A 5,154-nucleotide genomic window follows, 5' to 3' on the forward strand; every position below is an offset into this window, starting at 1 on the left:
GCAATATAGCGTGAGGGCTAGCGCAAAGGCTAACAGGCTAAGCTGAGTTTCTTCTTCCATGAAGCAGCTCTGTTGTCCTCCATCCATATTTTCTGTTACAGGCTGAAACACACACAGGCTACCTTCTCCTTTCTGTCAACGCTCTCTGGTTTCATTTAAAAGAGTCGATCATCAGATATTGTCCAAGATTAACCTTCAGGGTGGATATAGCTCGCTAGCAGCCTCGCACCGATGACCTAGTTGATGTCATCATTTACCCAGAATGCTTTGCGTGTAAATAAAATGGCTCTGTCCGTGTTAAAATATGTTTTAAAAAATTTACAAAACTAAACAGCCTACAGTATTTTTACAGTCTTTACTTTACAGTTAAAATAAATCATCATCATCATCGTTTATTTATAAAGCACAATAAAAACCAAAGTGCTGTACAGGAGCATAAAATAAAAACAACGAAAAAAGTACAGTAATAAAATGAACAATAAAATCTAACAAAACAGCAAAGGCTGACCTAATGATCCTGCTCTTCAGACTCAAATGCCTGTTTAAACATGTAGCCCCCCACTGCTCTGTCCGCTATTAACTGGGACGAGAACTTAAACTCACTGGTGGGGTGGCTATTTGGGTTCGTTAAGTTCTAGTAGATACCCTGCAGGTTTACCTATGTTGAGTAAATCTTTACTCGTCCAGTTACCATACACACATTTTAAGTGACCTGAATAACTCCAGACAACCAGCTAAACTGAATATTTTCTTTTAATAAGAACTTGGAAAAACAAATACTTTTATGAAAAACCCTTCTTTTGAACAGTTTCAATATAACCAGAATTCAACTTTAGTCACTAACAGAACCTCATACATTTACCGGAGTTTACAGTTTTAAACACAATATCACACATGGGCCCACACTCTCACACACACTCACACTGTCCGGTACCGTTTAAAGTTTTCGTTGCAGGCCTGATTAAACTTGGGTGCGATGTCGCTATGACAATCCTCTTCGAGCCATAAAACTGACTCAGACCTGCTCGTTCAGCCGACGTCCTCTCCGTCCAAGTTGCTTTACGAGTCCAATTTCTCTTAGAACTCCGCCACACGAGTTGCAGGACTCCTCCTCAAATCCTGCTAAAGCTAGCGTCGCCAAGTTGACCCGGTACTCTAGCCACCTTGGATCAGCCGTAGTCCTCCTAGCATCAGCCGCAGTTCTTGACTAAAAAAACACTTCTTGAGGTATCCTACCCACCGAGTGCAGTTTACTTGTGCAGAACGTGCACAAAACAGTCCAGTTTTGCTCACACCTCAGCCTCTGTCTGCATTAGCAGCGATCTCCATGAGCTTCCTTCTTCTCCCCACCCACGTTCTCTTTTGTTTTCTTCCTGTTGCGTTCACTTGTCCCTAAACTACTTCATAGATAGGTAATTCAATACAATCTTTAAACTAATGGGATAATTGATCAAACAAGAATACATTTATGTAAAAARACAAGTCCTGTCCAGAAAAGCTTCGGCTTTTTCTTTTTCTCCTTTTTTCTTACGCTACTCACAACAGTAACCGCTCCCCGCATGTATATAATCACTCGGGTCAAAAATGTACAAAACAATAATACAAGTTTCTCACTTATATTTTCTTTGTAGATACAACCAGCCTTGTAAATATTTTTGTAAATATTAAAGGACCTTAAGAGTAACCAGGGGCTACAAACAGGTGAGTTTTTAACAGAGACTTAAACTCAGAGACCCAGCAGACCTCACAGACAGTGTTGTGACAGTAAATGTTTATCAAATAAAGTTTAACGTTACAACTAATTGTGGATCCCTTTAAAAATGACTCTTCAGTGTAACCTGGTTCAGTCTGACTGGTCTCAGATCAGGTCTACACAGTCAGACACCGTCTGGTCTAACACGCAGGCTTGACCACCATCACAGCAGGATGTCTCTCCTCACCATCGACAGCATGAGTCACACTCAGAGCTCCTGGCTCCGTCTAAACTTAGAACCACACAGCCTGAATTGGACCCAGTCGGCTCTGTAACTGCATCAGGTCCTGTTGTGCAGCTCAGATCAATGGTGGTCATCAGAAGCCAGCCTGGCTCTTGTTGGCACTCTGCTTTATGAAGCCACCCATCGTTCTGACAGAACCCACCTTAAGGACCACTTGAGACAAATGGAACTGCTTTTTATGATTTATATGTTTTCTAGCTAAAAATAAGCCACACGTGGCATTTGCTGCTGAACTTGGACCGAATTTGAAAGAAATATGTCGCTGTATGGTTATCAGGAGCTCATGCAGTCAAGTTGATGTTCATCCACGTGAAAATGGACCTGGAACAAAACCACATCCAGATTTCAAGAAACTGGGTTTGGTTGAAGCTGAGTTCCAGAAGAAATTCTCTAAACCTTCATATTTCCTGGTTTCTGAGCTGATTTTTAGGGGTTAAAATATATTATTTTGTTTATTTGTTCTTCTTTTTTTTGACGTAGTGTTTGTCATGATCATAGTATGACATTTTGAATCCTTTAAGCCACCAGGGGTTTTAGAAGTACTACCTCCTTCAGTTCCCTTGTGGTCCCTATACAGGGCCCATCGGGCTCAAACTTTTCTTTTAATATTTCAGGTTGTAGCAGCATTTAATATACATGTTCATGTTGTTTTCTGTCATAGAGGATTCCCTAATCTATCGTTTCTTTTATTTATTAAGGCCTGCATGCTTTCATTTTAGGGTGGACGAACCAACAGGATCTTGATGTTTGATAAAGTTCTGATCCTTGATCCTTGAACATAGTGCCTAAGGTCCAACATGTTTCAGATGCTCCAACCCACTTCAGTCAACATAATCCTGGACTACACGTGGTGAGACCCTGCAGAACCTTCACAAACTGGTAAAGACAACAGAATAAGGGTCTTACAGGACTCACAGTCACAATGAGCTGCATTGTATGTTAAAAAAGACAAAGTAGTTGGATTTGATCTGATCTTGGTGAATGGAAATCAGTGTTTGGTGCAGAGGGAGGCATGAAATCAGCAGCTGATCACTCTGACAACACAGAAAATAAAAATCTGTGTTTTCAAATAGATGAAGAGCAGGTCTCAGTAATCAGAGAGGCTGTTGTTCTGCAGGGTTAGACAGAGTAAAACCAAAGCCTCAGTGTGTATTTATTATATATTTTAACATCAGGCTGAACTGTTTCAGGAGATCTGCATCGTGTTTGTGTCTCCGCCCGGCCCAGATAACATCTGTCCTCCCAGGACCCGTAGGTCTGTTTCACCTGGAACCAACAAGTAGAAAATCTCCATGTCCTGGTTCCCAGCATGTGTGCTGGCCGGGTACAGGCTGTAATCCTCTGGTTGGTTAGAGAGGAATGCTTCAGGCTGAGAACTGCTGAGGCATCATTTCCAGCTGGCTGCTGCTGCAGGCAGAGATGTGTTGGACTTTCAGAACCTCGACCCCTTCCTGCAGCTGAGCCTGATCTGGGTGGGTTGTCCTTCACCAGACAGGAGGAAGTTATTCGTTTTTAATCTCATCTCTAATACAGCAGCAGGAAGCTGATGGCTCGTCCCGTTACAGACAGTTCTTTATGGTTCTGCTGGACTTCACCTATCATCACTCAGAACCACACAGATATTTAGAGCCTGTGCTGGATCTGCACCAGATCTGTATCTGATGTTAACCGTCCATGGAGGAAGATGTTTTTCTAATCTTTCTCAGTTCTCTGTAATTGCCCAGTTTTTGTTTTTCTGTCTTTTTTTTTTTCTTTTATCTTTTGCTGATTGGTTGATTTCAGTCCAGTGACTGAACACGCTCGTGTCGACACAAAAGACGACTTAACAAAAAGCACATTTTAAAGGAATTTGTTTTTATTATTTTATAGATTTTTTCTTTGTTTCCAGCAGCTTGTCACAAAGGCACAATTCTGTTAAAATTTCTTGACCCGAATCTGTGAAAAATACCAAAAGAGAACAGACTGGCAAACAAAAAATACAATTTTTAGCTCCAATAAGGTGATTTCTGAAGAGCTGATAGTTGAATACCTGAAGGATGATGGGGCTGTCATGGATTTCATTGATTTCTTTCCCCCCTGTTTTATAAAAACATGGCTTTTAGATACTGTTGATCAGCTGAAGAGAATCTTTTATAACCTCTTAAGCCTCAAGGGGTTTTCTTGATGTTTTTGCTCAAAATACTATGCAGAAATGTAATTAAGTGTATCTCAGCATTTACAAACTCTACTTAAATAATCTTGGTATCAAAATAAAGCTAAAACTTGGAAGATTTAATCAGAAGTGTAAGTATTAAAACAGCTGCTGTGGTTTTAAAGAAATTGGGGATGGAACTTTTTTTCACTCATCTGAATAATTTTTTCATTAGAGAGTATATAACCCATTTAAAACCACAATGAATCAGGTTAAAATCTCTTGGAAACCATAAATCCACTTGTGGACATTACCTGTGCAAAGATTCATGCAGCTAAAATGAGCTGGAGCAAAGTTACAGATGTTTTAGTCAAGAAACAATTTTGCATTTTGTCATTCTGCACAGGACAGACCATGATGGTAGCATTAATAAATGATCAGAAATCTTAAGTTTTTACATCCAAAAGTTATTTATTTTTCCTACCTGCCTGAAAAGACTTGTTTAATGTTTGTTCTTTTGAAAAGTTATCCAAACATTTATTTGTCACCATTTGTATTATATAAAATAATGAGAAATTATTTTGACTTCAGTTTGATCATATTCACTCAAAATCAAGTAAAAAAAACTTTCAACATATTTTGGTACCTACTTTGACTTGCTTAAAACAATAATGTCAAAAATCTTTCTTTTACAGATTTGCTTGAATGTATTTACAGATTTGCAACATCGCCATTTTGTACAGTTTGTTTACTTTCTGATTCAACTGCTTGAACTGTTTGGTAGATGTAAATATAGTTATCCAAAACTGTTAGGTCCAGTGCTGGCTCTAGCCATTTTGGTGCCCTAGGCAAGTTGAAGGGCACCCCCCCCCCCCCCAATTTGAACCCCTAAAAACAAGTTTGACAGTGTAAGGTACTATGGTAAACTTAGATTTATTTGCTTTCCCAGAAAGCAAATAAATAACAACGTACATGTCAACTTGTATGGATTGTCCGTAAGTTGTAAGGATTTAGTCATTTTGCAGG

At 39.5% G+C, this 5,154-nt stretch overlaps 1 protein-coding gene across 1 annotated transcript in view; it reads left to right on the top strand.

Annotated features, from left to right (window-relative positions):
* The window catches only part of b3gat2 (beta-1,3-glucuronyltransferase 2 (glucuronosyltransferase S)), a 53,061-nt gene that overhangs the window by 41,681 nt on the left and 6,226 nt on the right, over positions 1-5,154 (top strand). The window lies entirely within an intron of this gene.

This window comes from Austrofundulus limnaeus, unplaced genomic scaffold (assembly GCF_001266775.1).
Source record: "Austrofundulus limnaeus strain Quisiro unplaced genomic scaffold, Austrofundulus_limnaeus-1.0 Scaffold28, whole genome shotgun sequence".
Lineage (NCBI taxonomy): Eukaryota > Metazoa > Chordata > Actinopteri > Cyprinodontiformes > Rivulidae > Austrofundulus > Austrofundulus limnaeus.